Genomic DNA, 18,527 nt, shown 5'->3' on the forward strand with positions numbered 1-18,527 from the left:
CTACATCTTTAACCTCTCTTCGCCAATCCAACCGTACCAGTCAATCCTGGCATATTTGCAATGGAGAAGCTCTCAGGCTAAAACTCCTCTGGAACCCCTATTCATAGATGAATCCAAAAAACCTGTGACACGTTTTTGGTTCCAGAACAGTCAGGCATTCCAGTAAAGAATTTTTCAAGTCACTCTTTCCGTATTGGGGCAGCAACTTCAGCAGCCCAAAAAGGCCTCTCCCAACAGCAGATCCAAGCCCTTGGGAGATGGTCCTCAGATGCTTTCCAAAGCTATATCAGGACCAACCGATTCCACATTAAAAAAGCTCACCAAACCCTCATTGATTAAAAACCCGGGGTTAAAAAAAAAAAAAAAAAAAAACATTTGGTCTCACAGCGGACACAGCGAGAACTTTCCCGGTAGAGCAGTTACGTTTTCTCTTCCGTCCAGCGAGCATTGGTCTCACAGCGGACGCAGCGTGAGAAAATCTCCCGGTCAAGCTCTCATTTTCCTGTTTCCTCTTTCTGTCCAGCAAGCATTTGGTCTCACAGCGGACGCAGCGAGAACTTTCCCGGTAGAGCAGTTACGTTTTCTCTTCCGTCCAGCGAGCATTGGTCTCACAGCGGACGCAGCGAGAACTTTCCCGGTAGAGCAGTTATGTTTTCTCTTCCGTCCAGCGAGCTTTGGTCTCACAGCGGACGCAGTATGAGAAAATCTCCCGTCAAGCTCTCATTTTCCTGTTTCCTCTTTCTGTCCAGCGAGCATTTGGTCTCACAGCGGACGCAGCGAGAACTTTCCCGGTAGAGCAGTTACGTTTTCTCTTCTGTCCAGCGAGCTTTGGTCTCACAGCGGACGCAGTATGAGAAAATCTCCCGGTCAAGCTCTCATCTTCCTGTTTCCCCTTTCTGTCCAGCGAGCATTTGGTCTCACAGCGGACGCAGCGAGAACTTTCCCGGTAGAGCAGTTACGTTTTCTCTTTCGTCCAGCGAGCATTGGTCTCACAGCGGACGCAGTGTGAGAAAATCTCCCGGTCAAGCTCTCATTTTCCTGTTTCCTCTTTCTGTCCAGCAAGCATTTGGTCTCACAGCGGACGCAGCGAGAACTTTCCCGGTAGAGCAGTTACGTTTTCTCTTTCGTCCAGCGAGCATTGGTCTCACAGCGGACACAGTGTGAGAAAATCTCCCGGTCAAGCTCTCATTTTCCTGTTTCTTCTTTCTGTCCAGCGAGCATTTGGTCTCACAGCGGACGCAGTGAGAACTTTCCCGGTAGAGCAGTTACGTTTTCCCTATCGTCCAGCGAGCATTTGGTCTCACAGCGGACGCAGTGTGAGAAAATCTCCCGGTCAAGCTCTCATTTTCCTCTTTCCTGTTTCCTCTTTCTGTCCAGCGAGCATTTGGTCTCACAGCGGACGCAGTATGAGAAAATCTCCCGGTCAAGCTCTCATCTTCCTGTTTCCCCTTTCTGTCCAGCGAGCATTTGGTCTCACAGCGGACGCAGCGAGAACTTTCCCGGTAGAGCAGTTACGTTTTCTCTTTCGTTCAGCGAGCATTGGTCTCACAGCGGACGCAGTGTGAGAAAATCTCCCGGTCAAGCTCTCATTTTCCTGTTTCCTCTTTCTGTCCTGCGAGCATTTGGTCTCACAGCGGACGCAGCGAGAACTTTCCCGGTAGAGCAGTTACGTTTTCTCTTTCGTCCAGCGAGCATTGGTCTCACAGCGGACGCAGTGTGAGAAAATCTCCCGGTCAAGCTCTCATTTTCCTGTTTCCTCTTTCTGTCCAGCGAGCATTTGGTCTCACAGCGGACGCAGCGAGAACTTTCCCGGTAGAGCAGTTACGTTTTCTCTTTCGTCCAGCGAGCATTGGTCTCACAGCGGACGCAGTGTGAGAAAATCTCCCGGTCAAGCTCTCATTTTCCTGTTTCTTCTTTCTGTCCAGCGAGCATTTGGTCTCACAGCGGACGCAGTGAGAACTTTCCCGGTAGAGCAGTTACGTTTTCTCTTTCGTCCAGCGAGCATTTGGTCTCACAGCGGACGCAGTGTGAGAAAATCTCCCGGTCAAGCTCTCATTTTCCTCTTTCCTGTTTCCTCTTTCTGTCCAGCGAGCATTTGGTCTCACAGCGGACGCAGTGAGAACTTTCCCGGTAGAGCAGTTACGTTTTCTCTTTCGTCCAGCGAGCATTTGGTCTCACAGCGGACGCAGTGTGAGAAAATCTCCCGGTCAAGCTCTCATTTTCCTCTTTCCTGTTTCCTCTTTCTGTCCAGCGAGCATTTGGTCTCACAGCGGAGAAAGAAGGCGCAAACTCTCCCGAACGGTCGCTCCAAATTACAACTGCTCCCCGTTGCAGGCCAGCAGGGCCCGTCAGTCCAGGCACAGTGAGCCACCATCACGGGCCCCCCTGGGCAAACATCCAGACCCTTTCTCGAGATACCAGCCCGCCAAACTCGGCACTCATTTGGGGGGGGTTTTTGTTCGGCGGCTGTCCTCTGCTGTTTAGCCTTTTGAGGGGAGTACTCTGGGTTCGGGCCGAACTCCGAGCTCGGAGCCCTCCCCCCGGACAGCACGCCAAATACGCATTAAACTTACCCCTTCAAATTATATGTAAGTGTGAACTCGTGAAATGATGTTTTATTAACAAAGTTCGGGAGGAGCTCGTTCAGATAATTAACACAAGTGGAGAGCACTCAGCAATCAATGGTAAGAGGTGTATATATACACTCAGCAGTCTCAACTCATTCCATTGACAGTTTGCAGCATCCCTCCACCACCCCTTCTCCACGCTTCTAGTCCTAAGCACTTACATAGGGGGGGAGTACTCTGGGTTCGGGCCGAACTCCGAGCTCGGAGCCCTCCCCCCGGACAGCACGCCAAATACGCATTAAACTTACCCCTTCAAATTATATGTAAGTGTGAACTCGTGAACTGCAGACTGTCAGCTTTAATTTGAGGGTATTTACATCCAAATCAGGTGAACGGTGTTGGAATTACAACAGTTTGCATATGTGCCTCCCACTTGTTAAGGGACCAAAAGTAATGGGACAATTGGCTTCTCAGCTGTTCCATGGCCAGGTGTGTGTTATTCCCTCATTATCCCAATTACAAAGGAGCTGAAGAATAATTCACTGAAATCTGTAAATTAATTAGAACATGGCTGACTTCAATAAGTGCTTTAAAAGTATTTTGTCATTTTAGATTTGCTAAACATGTCCTCTGACTGGCGATGTGATACGATACACTGAAGATACATATGAAGCAGCTAGCGATGCGATACGATACACTGAAGATACAGATGAAGCAGCTAGCGATGTGATACGATACACTGAAGATACATATGAAGCAGCTAGCGATGTGATACAATACACTGAAGATACATCTGAAGCAGCTAGCGATGTGATACGATACACTGAAGATACATATGAAGCAGCTAGCGATGCGATACGATACACTGGAGATACATATGAAGCAGCTGCCGATGTGATACGATACACTGAACATACATATGAAGCAGCTAGCGATGTGATACGATACACTGAACATACATATGAAGCAGCTGGCGATGTGATACGATACACTGAAGATACATATGAAGCAGCTGGCGATGTGATACGATACACTGAAGATACATATGAAGCAGCTGCCGATGTGATACGCTACACTGAAGATACATATGAAGCAGCTAGCGATGTGATACGATACACTGGAGATACATATGAAGCAGCTGCCGATGTGATACGATACACTGAACATACATATGAAGCAGCTAGCGATGTGATACGATACACTGAACATACATATGAAGCAGCTGGCGATGTGATACGATACACTGAAGATACATATGAAGCAGCTGGCGATGTGATACGATACACTGAAGATACATATGAAGCAGCTGCCGATGTGATACGCTACACTGAAGATACATATGAAGCAGCTAGCGATGCGATACGATACACTGAAGATACATATGAAGCAGCTGCCGATGTGATACGCTACACTGAAGATACATCTGAAGCAGCTAGCGATGTGATACGATACGATACACTGAAGATACATATGAAGCAGCTAGCGATGCGATACGATACACTGAAGATACATATGAAGCAGCTGCCGATGTGATACGCTACACTGAAGATACATATGAAGCAGCTAGCGATGTGATACGATACACTGAAGATACATATGAAGCAGCTAGCGATGCGATACGATACACTGAAGATACATCTGAAGCAGCTAGCGATGTGATACGATACGATACACTGAAGATACATATGAAGCAGCTAGCGATGTGATACGATACGATACACTGAAGATACATATGAAGCAGCTAGCAATGTGATACGATACACTGAAGATACATCTGAAGCAGCTAGCGATGTGATACGATACACTGAAGATACATATGAAGCAGCTAGCGATGCGATACGATACACTGAAGATGCATCTGAAGCAGCTAGCGATGTGATACGATACGATACACTGAAGATACATATGAAGCAGCTAGCGATGTGATACGATACGATACACTGAAGATACATATGAAGCAGCTAGCAATGTGATACGATACACTGAAGATACATCTGAAGCAGCTAGCGATGTGATACGATACACTGAAGATACATATGAAGCAGCTAGCGATGCGATACGATACACTGAAGATACATATGAAGCAGCTGCCGATGTGATACGCTACACTGAAGATACATATGAAGCAGCTAGCGATACGATACGATACACTGAACATACATATATTTTTTCATTTATATTTTCGTTTACTATTGAAATGTTGTGATATGCATGTCAATTTTATTTATTTATTTTCTTAAATATGTGGACATATAGTATTTATAGAGTTGTAACTTTTAGTTTAGTTACTTTTTCTCATTTGTAAGTCGCTTTGGACAAAAGCGTCTGCTAAATGACAAAAGTAAGTAAGTTTAATGAACAGGCCAGGCTTATTTCAGTTAGTCTGACTCACTGTCAAATGATTCAGATTAACCTGGTTCAGGGCAGGCAGACTGTCAGGTTAAACTGAGCTCCTCTAACGATGATATAAACACTGACTCTCTCACATACTATCATAGCCATGCAGCCTTTCTCTCTGGTTTAGAACAGCTCTACCTTTTATAGTTACAATAGAGAGCAATAGAACATTACAATCTAACATTGCTCTATAAAGCATTAACAATCACTAAACTAAAAATAAGAATAATAGAAAATGAATGTTTTAACTGCTCTGGGAAACACACATGAACTCATCTGAGTTTAGTCATTTTAGTAGGCTTAGCTTACATTTTATTTACCCACAAAATCACAAAAATACACTTTAATGTCCAACAACAAGTATTTCAGCTAAATGTATATTTGACTCAGAATTATTACGTTTAGAGCGCAGCGGCCTCGTCCACTCCTGACAGCAAAATGGATATATTTGCGTGATTTCTAACATTTACAGATGAAGAATACACCTGTGATGAACACACAACATCAGAAGCATTAAACAGACGCACAGATATATTCGCTGGTGGATCGATTTGATCCATGATCAACATTAACCACTTTAATCCCGCTTTTCTTTTCTTGAACATAAGCAAAAAATAAACACCGTTACAGCTCAAAACAGATTATAACAACAAAACTAGATATAGCTTTAATAGAAACGATATACAAAGATCTTGAAAAATAACCAAAAAACAAAACATTAAGCCAGGGGAAATATATAAATGACAATAAATTAAATTTGAGAAGAGGAAGAGCAAACAAAACAAGGCTAAATCCCACCCTCCCAACAGCTAGTCAATAGCATATTATAAAGAAGGATAAATATTATACTTTGAGCACAGCGTGTAAGATTTTAAGGCTTTGACGTTGCTGGAAGAGGAAATAGTATCCAGATAACAGTTCAGGTCTTTACAAGGAATAGAAAATAGAGCTTTAACAGACAAAAATTGACATTTATGTATAAAAACTATTTAGCTAGGAAAATAAATAATTTATTAGAAAATATTTGTCTTTTCTTGTGAGAGTTATAAAAACCAAATAAAACATCCTTAAACACCAAAGAAAAATAGTCTAAGATAAAGACACGTACAAATATACAGAAATTCTTCCAAAAGAAAATATAGACTCATCTTCCACTCCACAAAATGGATAATAATATATATATATATATATAATAACCCTTGTTTTTCCTGGGGTCTCTGTTGTTGTGATTCGTCATCTTCACACAGAAGCAGCGGTGATGAGAGAACGCTCTTGAGACACAGTTTAGAGAGGAGAAATCATCTACATATGAAATACTGGTCACAGCTCACTTTCTAAACACTTTTCTAGACAAAGTGTAGCACATCCACTAGTAATTATAAATAAATCAGTTTTTTACTGATGCAGATACATAGAAATGATGCATCGCAATATAAATGCCAACTTGTGTCTGATGCACACTTTTTAAAATCTATGCATCGCATCGTTAACTTTTCTCTAGTATTAAGAGGTTTATTAGCATCTCTAGTATTTAGAGGTGTATTAACATCTCTAGTATTTAGAGGTGTATTAACATCTCTGGTATTTAGAGGTGTATTAACATCTCTAGTATTTAGAGGTGTATTAACATCTCTAGTATTCAGAGGTGTTTAGAGGTGTATTAACATCTCTAGTATTTAGAGGTGTATTAACATCTCTAGTATTTAGAGGTTTATTAACATCTCTAGTATTTAGAGGTGTATTAACATCTCTAGTATTTAGAGGTTTATTAACATCTCTAGTATTTAGAGGTTTATTAACATCTCTAGTATTTAGAGGTGTATTAACATCTCTAGTATTTAGAGGTTTATTAACATCTCTAGTATTTAGAGGTTTATTAACATCTCTAGTATTTAGAGGTGTATTAACATCTCTAGTATTTAGAGGTTTATTAACATCTCTAGTATTTAGAGGTTTATTAACATCTCTGGTATTTAGAGGTGTATTAACATCTCTAGTATTTAGAGGTTTATTAACATCTCTAGTATTTAGAGGTTTATTATCATCTCTAGTATTTAGAGGTGTATTAACATCTCTGGTATTTAGAGGTTTATTAACATCTCTAGTATTAAGAGGTGTATTAACATCTCTAGTATTTAGAGGTTTATTAACATCTCTAGTATTTAGAGGTTTATTAACGTCTCTAGTATTTAGAGGTTTATTAACGTCTCTAGTATTTAGAGGTTTATTAACGTCTCTAGTATTTAGAGGTGTATTAACGTCTCTAGTATTTAGAGGTGTATTAACATCTCTAGTATTTAGAGGTGTATTAACATCTCTAGTATTTAGAGGTGTATTAACATCTCTAGTATTTAGAGGTTTATTGACATCTCTAGTATTTAGAGGTGTATTAACATCTCTGGTATTTAGAGGTGTATTAACATCTCTAGTATTTAGAGGTGTATTAACATCTCTGGTATTTAGAGGTTTATTAACATCTCTAGTATTTAGAGGTTTATTAACATCTCTAGTATTTAGAGGTTTATTAACATCTCTAGTATTTAGAGGTTTATTATCATCTCTAGTATTTAGAGGTTTATTATCATCTCTAGTATTTAGAGGTTTATTAACATCTCTAGTATTTAGAGGTGTATTAACATCTCTAGTATTTAGAGGTTTATTAACATCTCTAGTATTTAGAGGTTTATTAACATCTCTAGTATTTAGAGGTTTATTAACATCTCTGGTATTTAGAGGTTTATTAACATCTCTAGTATTTAGAGGTTTATTAACATCTCTAGTATTTAGAGGTGTATTAACATCTCTGGTATTTAGAGGTTTATTAACATCTCTAGTATTTAGAGGTTTATTAACATCTCTGGTATTTAGAGGTGTATTAACATCTCTAGTATTTAGAGGTGTATTAACATCTCTAGTATTTAGAGGTTTATTAACATCTCTGGTATTTAGAGGTGTATTAACATCTCTAGTATTTATAGGTGTATTAACATCTCTAGTATTTAGAGGTGTATTAACATCTCTAGTATTTAGAGGTTTATTAACATCTCTAGTATTTAGAGGTTTATTAACATCTCTAGTATTTAGAGGTGTATTAACATCTCTAGTATTTAGAGGTGTATTAACGTCTCTAGTATTTAGAGGTGTATTAACATCTCTAGTATTTAGAGGTGTATTAACATCTCTGGTATTTAGAGGTGTATTAACATCTCTAGTATTTAGAGGTGTATTAACATCTCTAGTATTTAGAGGTGTATTAACATCTCTGGTATTTAGAGGTGTATTAACATCTCTAGTATTTAGAGGTGTATTAACATCTCTGGTATTTAGAGGTGTATTAACATCTCTAGTATTTAGAGGTGTATTAACATCTCTAGTATTTAGAGGTGTATTAACATCTCTGGTATTTAGAGGTGTATTAACATCTCTAGTATTTAGAGGTGTATTAACATCTCTAGTATTTAGAGGTGTATTAACATCTCTGGTATTTAGAGGTGTATTAACATCTCTAGTATTTAGAGGTTTATTAACATCTCTAGTATTTAGAGGTGTATTAACGTCTCTAGTATTTAGAGGTGTATTAACATCTCTAGTATTTAGAGGTGTATTAACATCTCTGGTATTTAGAGGTGTATTAACATCTCTAGTATTTAGAGGTGTATTAACATCTCTAGTATTTAGAGGTGTATTAACATCTCTGGTATTTAGAGGTGTATTAACATCTCTAGTATTTAGAGGTTTATTAACATCTCTAGTATTTAGAGGTGTATTAACATCTCTAGTATTTAGAGGTGTATTAACATCTCTAGTATTTAGAGGTGTATTAACATCTCTAGTATTTAGAGGTGTATTAACATCTCTAGTATTTAGAGGTGTATTAACATCTCTAGTATTTAGAGGTGTATTAACATCTCTGGTATTTAGAGGTGTATTAACATCTCTAGTATTTAGAGGTGTATTAACATCTCTAGTATTTAGAGGTGTATTAACATCTCTGGTATTTAGAGGTGTATTAACATCTCTAGTATTTATAGGTGTATTAGCATCTCTAGTATTTAGAGGTGTATTAACATCTCTAGTATTTAGAGGTGTATTAACATCTCTAGTATTTAGAGGTGTATTAACATCTCTGGTATTTAGAGGTGTATTAAAGGTGCTGCGGTTATCCAGAACAAGAGCAGTCAAACAGCTGTTTCTTATCATCTGCACCATAATGCCATTTGCACTGATTTATTTTGCCATTTGCCAGTTATTTTGTCCCGTCAGTTTTCATCCTCTTTAGCTGACTGTTTACATGAATACCTCACCGAGACAGCCGTTATGACCAGGACATGTGTTTGACTGCCTTTTACTGCATAGTTATAGAAGAATTACAAATCCACTCAGGAAAATGTCTGAAAGATGATATGTGCAATGCTAGGTCCGTTATGAACACAAGTCACATGGTGCGTTCGTCCAATCAATGACTCTGACATCTCAAATATGCAAATAAGAACGCTAACCTGGGTAAAGACTGTCTCGTGTGAAATGTCAGCTCATGAATACCCAGGATTCAAGTGCTGACAAAAAGCACAGTATTAGTTATCAAAATAAGCAATGTTTATTAGAGTATTTACACTCATGTCACTCTCATACACATCATAACAGACACAAATGTGTCATTCCTGCTCAAATATTGAACAAGGTTGATAATGCACTTTAACTTCAAACACAACAGTCCTCAGTTTCAGAGTCTCTGAGGATGCCTCTTTGGCACTGCAGACACTTGAATGTCCAGCTGCAAGATCAATATCTGATCCCTTCACACACTAAAAACATGTTACTCCTGAATCAAATTAGCCTGAAGTTTGAAAACTGCTGAAATCATCACAGATTTCGTCCACCCACCCAAATCAGTTTTGACACGCAATCAAATTCACATCCACCCGCTGGAGCAGGAATCCACCCAATCTGGCAACACTGCGACTGCTAGTGAAATGTTGTTTTTATTTCTACTTTTATTTTATTTATTTTTTGTTGTTGTTTTTTTTACTGTTTTTATTACCTTTTTCATACAGTGCTGTTTAGATTTTTCTTCCCGTGGGGGAAAAAAACAAAACGAAACACTTTTGTTCTCTTGTGATTGTCTTTTGTTTTATACTCTGTTATCCTCTATTATCTTATGCGCTGATGCTTTAGTAAGCTGCTCAAATGTTGTGAAATATCTGTGTATATCAAGAGCTTTTATTTTATGTTAAAAGATAAACGTGTGCCTTTCCTTAACTTTGCATAAGTCAATGGGGAAAAAAAGGGCCTTAAAGTTGTAAAAAGTTGAAAGTTGTGTCAATATAAATGCTGTTGTCTTCCTAAAAAAAATCAAAGCCGTTAATGAGTTTTGTATGTTTAAAGATAATTATTCACAGGTGACAGCTGGATTCTTCAGATGGTAAATTCTTAGTTTAAACACAAGGTTATTAATACTATTATAATACTACTTGTATTATACATGCATGTATTAATGAAATATCAGACTCTGAACAAGAAATGACACACTGAAAAATATATTAAATTGTGATTTTAAAGTAGGAATAATCATAAGATTTTGTAATGTATTATAAGTGGTGACCATTATTAGTAACCCTAATAAAAGCAGTAGTATACATGACAAAGCAAATGACTTTAAATTCTGTCTGAATATTGCTCATCAAGTGGTCAAATGCTGTATTAGTTACATTTTTGAGAGCGTTCATCTGTCTGCTTGGATTTCTAGCACAACCAATGCTTTGAAATGATTTCTTATTTTTCTTTGAGGACGATCATTATTAATAACTCTAATATAAGCAATAATAGTGATGCTTGACAAAGCAATAGCAGCTTTATTTTGTGGTGATGTGGCTCGTCCTCTAGTGGTCAATGCTGTATTAGTTTCTGTATTAGCAGGCTGGAGCAGTGTGGTAGAGGAAGGTTAGGCCGTGCTGAAAGGCAGGAGTGTGTTGAAAGATCTTCATGACTGGTTGACAAAGCTGTCTGTCAGGGTTAGGACTGGGTTAGAGATAGTTTAGAATCACTTTGTTTAGTCCACTCACTGTACAAAACAGACATGTGGTCTTGACATACTGCTATTTTAAATCAGACATATTTAACTCATTTCCCACCCTTGTGATCAGAAAACATGCAGTGTTTGCTTGTACATTTATGAAGAGGAAGGCATGCATGATTATGAATATATATACAGTGCCCTCCGTCAGTATTGCTCTGTTGGCTGTGGAGTCAAGACATCTGTAAATATGATTAAAAGATGAATAGGAGATAAAACTACAGAATGTCACTTTATTATTGGGTGATTGAACACAGATGGTTTACCAGCTGAGAAGATCAGCACTTTTAGAGTTCATCCCTCTATCTGATGTGAGCATTAGTTCCTCACAGGTCTTTCTAAAGTGATCAGCTGTGTCCTGCTGCATTAATTCCTCAGATATTAAAGGGAATGCGTCATATAAGCTATAGCCATTGGTCACTTTGACTTTTAGAGCCTTTGATTATACATTACGAAACTAATACACTTCTCATTTCAAAAGACGATGTTGTTATTGTAAATGAAGAGATGGAAGTGAGTTTTAGCTATGGTACAGTCTCTAAAGCAGACTACATGAGATACAGAAACATAAACGCTCTCTAAACAGGACAGGCAAGTCTGGTATTAGATGGGAAATACTGCAGTTTAAAACGTCTAAAAATAACTGATAAACAATGCACACAGCACTTATTACAACTTTTCAATGTTTTCTATCACAATGTTTATTTAGTTTTCAGATATTTAAATACACACACATAGGCCAGCTATAAAAGATTTGTTTTGCTACTATGTAAAACACACACGGATGTCTGAAAGCTGCAATAATCCTCCTTTCATTACTACAGACACACATAGTGTGAGTAACTAGACATTCACCATATTAGACATTCTCCCAGTTCACTGTTTAATGTGTTTTGAGAGAAGTGGAGGAATTTACATGTCATTAATTACATGACATTATATTTTTATATATTTTTTAATATTGATGCTTCAACAAATAGAAAACAAAACTGCCAAAGGTGTGTATATAAAAATAAAATACCAACTATATATACACACATAAAGCCACAAAATAAATAAAATTACTTGCTATTTGATATCACAATATCTTAAATGAACTAAACAACAGTTTTTACAGATTGTTTTGTTTGCACTAGTGTTATGTGTAATATATATATATATATATAGCTAGCGATGTACAGGTCCTTTTCTATGCAATTAAAGTGAAATAACTAAACATATATATAAATATAGGAGCCTGATAAAAAGATGTGTCTTCATCCTCTAAAAGAAGGCAGTAAGTTGACATGTACATCACAAGCGATTAGAAACTCACATTAGAACAGAACAAACAGCAGGGTCCATTTTTAATCAGTTGCTGAGTAATTTCAGCGTCCTCTCTGGCTCTGAGAAAACAAGCCATCTTCTCCGCCGTTCGAGCCTCTCGTTGTGTTACAGTTCAGTAATTTAGCTCTGTCAGCTGATGAGAAACACTGTGAAGGGTTCAGGCTGATTCCATCAGATCTGTGACTTTGGTGCCATCAGGGCTGATTCTCAGGATGAACCTGCAAGAAGACATTATTTTCAGACCAGTGTTTGCAGAATTACATCTAGAATAGCACTACATTCACCTGATTCTGAGTGCATCTACAGGGATGCTACAGCATTATTAGGGCTGGAACGGTTCACATCACAGTTCTGTTTTTATCATGGTTTTAGGGGCACGTTTTGGTACAGTTCTGTGTTCAGTGAAAACAGGATAACTGTGAAACAAAAATAATATAACAAATAATCTACACACAACAAGATGATTTCTTCATCCTTTTCTGTTTGATTAGAATTAAAACCCACAGACAGCAGGAATATTAGGCTGCTATCATGACATGATGTATGATCCAATACACTGATACTGATACTGACACTCGTCTTGTCTTTCTCCACTGTTTTACTAAAGACATAAGCTACTATGTTTGCCAGTAATGTATTGTCAAGAGTATTCGAGTGCTGTCTGAGATGAGGTTTGCGTGTGCTTCAGATAAATCTCTTTCACGTCTCGTGCTTGAATGTTTAAACTGGAAAGGCTTCAATGAGTTTAGTTTAAACACAGATGGCAACTGGTGCTGTTCAGGTCTGAGACAGCTGACCTCTGTTTGTCTGTTTTACACATTCATCTCAACAAACCCTGGGCTGGAAATAGAGGGGGTTCAGGTCCAGCTGCTTAGGGCTTTTGGAAATGAAAGTGATTTCTATATGTTATCCATTAACAGCCTATGAAAGCGACCCCAGTTCTGCATGAAAACACAGCGTGATATTTGTGTCTATGGTTGGCTGTGCAATGCCTCTTTTGTGATTGGCCATAATATCTGCAGACTGCAGCCAATAGAAATGCCTCTCTATCGGTGCGTGTCCTGCTCCTCACAGCACAGATCATGCAGAGTAAAGTTTGTTCAGTGCCGAGTTATTCAAGCTCAGATCCTCTCATTATAACAAACAACTGTAGACACGGTGTATAGAATAGCTTCAGCGTACTGTGTACAGAGCTTCATTAATTATAACACAAGTTTGTGAGTAATAGCTTTTTGATAGTTATATTGTTATATTGACTTTATGCAAAGTTTAATATTAAGTGACCTACACTTTAGGATCAGTATCTTCTGATTGGAACTATTTTCATTGATTAAGTAGAGCACAAACAAATCACAGATTAACCGCTGCACATCTCCAAGCAATCACAGCGCTGTTTCGTTGATGAATGAATCTGTGAGTCAATGATTCAATGACCCATTCATGAAGGGAGTCGGTCATTGTGGTTTTATGTCTTAAGAGACCCCTTTTAGCCTGTGACCTTGGCTAAATACGTCACAGACCTGGCCCCACATTCTACATTTATATGGCTGCTTAATTGCCAGTGGTTGTCACCCCACTGTCAGATGCTAGGCAGAATTGACTATCTGCCCTCTCCATCGGACTTCAAACACATTCCAAGAGAACTAAATGACCCTCGGTACCAGGCCTGGCTGACTAGTGCAACACACGTAACACACACGCATAGAGACATTTCCTTTATTTAGACCATAATTAATCAGTTACAAAGGTATCTGGTATAGGTACGTGTTGTTTGTATGTTTCCTTATTATATTAGCCTAGTGACCAGTGACCACTCCTTATTTGTATTAGTAAGCTCTAAATAATTGATAACAACCCGTTATGATAAATTATGTTCATCTCACTTTGAGCTAATTTGCTACAATTAAATTGTTCAATATTTCAGTATTCAAAACTTTATATTTAAATCCTTCATCTCATAACATTGTTATTATGAATTTAAATGCATTCATGCCACCTCTGAGCCTCGTTAAACAGTAAATATTCATTAACGCCTCATTTGTGTTGTTCGTGACACCTCCGTGTAAAGATGAACCGATGCTGATTTCATTTGACTGGTATCTTATTCTTCCTGATCGTGCCAAATTATTTCAACTGAATTTACTGTTTAATTAACATTTTTCACAGAAGTTTATAAATATACATTTTTTACACAAAAGATGACAAAAAAGCCCCAGCAAATCAATTTAGCCCTCAAGCATTCTTTGGATATTTTACATAATAACATGTTACTTCTAGAGGTTAAAAAAAGAGATTTAAATAATAAATAACATAAAAATAAGAATATTTTAAAGTTACTTTTAGAGGTAAATAAATAATAATAATAAAAAAAAAACACAAATGCATTAATTAATAGTTTTTTTTATTGAAGATAAAAAAATGGGATCACCTGAGGCTACACGAAGGATGCTTGAGGGTTAAGGAGTTAAATATTGCCTCATAAGGGAAGGTTCATTTCTGTCATTGATCAGAAGGTGTTCCTAATTATTAAGAAGCACGAGAGCTCCTAAATAGACATGCAAGCGTAAGCCTTGAAGAATGTAATGCTACGTTTTGTGACGGACAGACCTTATTTGTCTTCCATCACTGCTTTACTGTGTTCGTGTTGGTTTTGCTTGAATGTATTTCTGATCCAGCCGAGTGGACGTCACAATAAGTGTGCTCGAGAGAAAGTGCTCATTTTAGTGTGTGCATTGCAAATGTTTGTGCAAATCTGTTTTGATCTCTCCATCTATTTTATTTGCATTTATTTATTTGGACTCTTGTTTCTAAATCTGATGTATAAATCCTATAGTAAGTCAAGAGTGTATTTTATAGAAAATGGTATGTTCCAGTTTGTGAGAGAAACTGTGTATTTAAGATGGCTGTCACTACTAGTATAACGCCCCAGTATAGTGACGGGGACACTGTACTGTCAAAAAGAACTGTCCTTCGGATGAGATGTTAAACCGAGGTCCTGACTCTCTGTGTTCATTAAAAATCCCAGGATGCATATTTCATCCGACCAATAAAAGAAAAGTGTTTTTAATACAAAAAAAGTCAACCTTCAAATAATTATGTTCAGTTATGCACTCAATACTTGGTCGGGAATCCTTTTGCAGAAATGACTGCTTCAATGCGGCGTGGCATGGAGGCAATCAGCCTGTGGCACTGCTGAGGTGTTATGGAGGCCCAGGATGCTTCGATAGCGGCCTTAAGCTCATCCAGAGTGTTGGGTCTTGCGTCTCTCAACTTTCTCTTCACAATATCCCACAGATTCTCTATGGGGTTCAGGTCAGGAGAGTTGGCAGGCCAATTGAGCACAGTAATACCATGGTCAGTAAACCATTTACCAGTGGTTTTGGCACTGTGAGCAGGTGCCAGGTCGTGCTGAAAAATGAAATCTTCATCTCCATAAAGCTTTTCAGCAGATGGAAGCATGAAGTGCTCCAAAATCTCCTGATAGCTAGCTGCATTGACCCTGCCCTTGATAAAACACAGTGGACCAACACCAGCAGCTGACATGGCACCCCAGACCATCACTGACTGTGGGTACTTGACACTGGACTTCAGGCATTTTGGCATTTCCCTCTCCCCAGTCTTCCTCCAGACTCTGGCACCTTGATTTCCGAATGACATGCAAAATTTGCTTTCATCCGAAAAAAGTACTTTGGACCACTGAGCAACAGTCCAGTGCTGCTTCTCTGTAGCCCAGGTCAGGCGCTTCTGCCGCTGTTTCTGGTTCAAAAGTGGCTTGACCTGGGGAATGCGGCACCTGTAGCCCATTTCCTGCACACGCCTGTACACGGTGGCTCTGGATGTTTCTACTCCAGACTCAGTCCACTGCTTCCGCAGGTCCCCCAAGGTCTGGAATCGGTCCTTCTCCACAATCTTCCTCAGGGTCCGGTCACCTCTTCTCGTTGTGCTGCGTTTTCTGCCACACTTTTTCCTTCCCACAGACTTCCCACTGAGGTGCCTTGATACAGCACTCTGGGAACAGCCTATTCGTTCAGAAATGTCTTTCTGTGTCTTACCCTCTTGCTTGAGGGTGTCAATGATGGCCTTCTGGACAGCAGTCAGGTCGGCAGTCTTACCCATGATTGCGGTTTTGAGTAATGAACCAGGCTGGGAGTTTTTAAAAGCCTCAGGAATCTTTTGCAGGTGTTTAGAGTTAATTAGTTGATTCAGATGATTAGGTTAATAGCTCGTTTAGAGAACCTTTTCATGATATGCTAATTTTTTGAGATAGGAATTTTGGGTTTTCATGAGCTGTATGCCAAAATCATCAATATTAAAACAATAAAAGGCTTGAACTACTTCAGTTGTGTTGTAATGAATCTAAAATATATGAAAGTCTAATGTTTATCAGTACATTACAGAAAATAATGAACTTTATCACAATATGCTAATTTTTTGAAAAGGACCTGTATTCAGCTGAAGAAAAGATGAAAGTTATTCTCAGTACAATTATCCCCATTTAAATCATAAAGTTTGAAAAATAGATTTAAAATCATGTGTAAGGCCACTGAGAGCATGCTGATGTTGCACATAAAATATTAATGTTTAGAATAGTGCAAATACAAACACCATTAGAAGCTCATAGTTCAGCATCACACACAGCATGATATGGGTTAAAATGAGAGCCCATTTCTCTCCAAAACGGTGCCAGTTTTAGCGTTTTGCAATAAAGAAACAAGAAAAACTAAACTTGATAATTTGTTACAATTTTAACAAATGCACGTTGTTCTAGAAGGATGGCATCATGTACAATACATGTACATATACATTACTCAAATTGTTATGTCGATAAAACAATTTGTAAGGAAAATTGCATTAAATGTAGTATTTCTGGGGAAACTTTTTCAAAAGAAAACACAAACGCAAGTCTCTTGCTGAGCCGCAGCGGTCTCGGTGATCAGCAGCATACACAACTGAATGCGAGTGCACATGCTAAATGAAGGCGGATTGAATAAAATGGATAAAAAAAAGAAATTAAAAAAAGTTTATTAATGAGCTGCAGTTTTATTACATCACGCGCTGACACAGATGCAGTATTAACGCCACAGGTCATCAATAAGGTGCAGATTGGTCCTCAATTTGAGTACAATATTGCAAATCGTTTTACAGTGTTTCCAACACACTTTTTCACAGCGCGCATCACACGCTCAAACTCATCAAAAGTCAACAAGTTCAACAAGCAAAAACTTATCCAAGTGACTGCAGCTGAACGCGCGTGAGAGAGACGAAGCAGCGCAGATCGCGCGGCTCTTAAGTGAGTGGGAATTTACTGAACGTGGCACTTGCGGGAGTTAACACTGTACGCAATACCCGCAACCCCACACCACATTTCAGGTCGTGTAGACAGGCAAGCATATATACAAATCATTTAGTAAGCAGAAATCCCAAATTTACCTTAACATATTAGAGGAAGATGTGACTGCATTGATGCTGGAGGAATGCACTTCCAGCAGCCGTGATAGACAGCAGCTGGCGGTTAAAGTTTTCTATGCACAATTTGATTTGACGAAAGTCACGAGACACTATCTCCCTATCCAATCATATTAATGGATAAAAATAAAAATAAAATTAAAATAAGCATGTAACGACCACAAACGGAGGAAAATAGCGGAGTAAAAGTACCGATACATCACTTAAAATGTACTCAAGTAAAAGTAAAAGTCCACAATTTTTAAACTACTCAAAAAAGTACAATTACTGATAAAAACTTCTTAATGACTGTAACGTGAGTATTTGTAATTCGTTACTTCGCACCACTGGCCACATACACTACTGCCATGTTCGTTATAAAGAACTAAAGAGCACGAACACTTCTCCTGGAAGAAGACACACACAGATCAGCTTCAGCGAGAGCAAGAGCTTTGTTCGGCAGCGCTGCACACGACCTGCTCCAGAAAGATTTGTCCTCCGATTTATACGAGGTGCTGATATGAAGCACAGATGGATCTTCAAATGTAAAGTTGCTGAGTGCTAGTTCATAGTCAGTCATCCGCCTGTGAGCTGAGAGACTTGTACTCAAGCATTACATCGATGTGTTCACACACTACAATAATACGCTCTTGACTTTAGTCATTAAAATAGAAATAAAGTTGTGTGTGAAAGCTGAAACGAATGGAGAATATCTGGTG

At 38.5% G+C, this 18,527-nt stretch overlaps 2 protein-coding genes across 4 annotated transcripts in view; both read left to right on the plus strand.

Moving 5' to 3' along the window:
* Positions 1 to 5,179, plus strand: part of LOC306875141 (uncharacterized protein) — a 264,860-nt gene extending 259,681 nt beyond the window's left edge. Inside the window, exon 7 of the transcript XR_013784711.1 lies at positions 4,824 to 5,179. The gene's annotated coding sequence lies outside the window, so the exon portion shown is untranslated. The remainder of the gene's footprint in view (positions 1 to 4,823) is intronic.
* The window catches only part of LOC306875128 (protein NLRC3-like), a gene marked incomplete at its 3' end in the record, with an annotated part of 134,957 nt that overhangs the window by 95,400 nt on the left and 21,030 nt on the right, over positions 1 to 18,527 (plus strand). The window lies entirely within an intron of this gene.

This window comes from Barbus barbus (genome assembly GCF_936440315.1).
Source record: "Barbus barbus genome assembly, chromosome: 9".
In the NCBI taxonomy this organism is placed as follows: domain Eukaryota; kingdom Metazoa; phylum Chordata; class Actinopteri; order Cypriniformes; family Cyprinidae; genus Barbus; species Barbus barbus.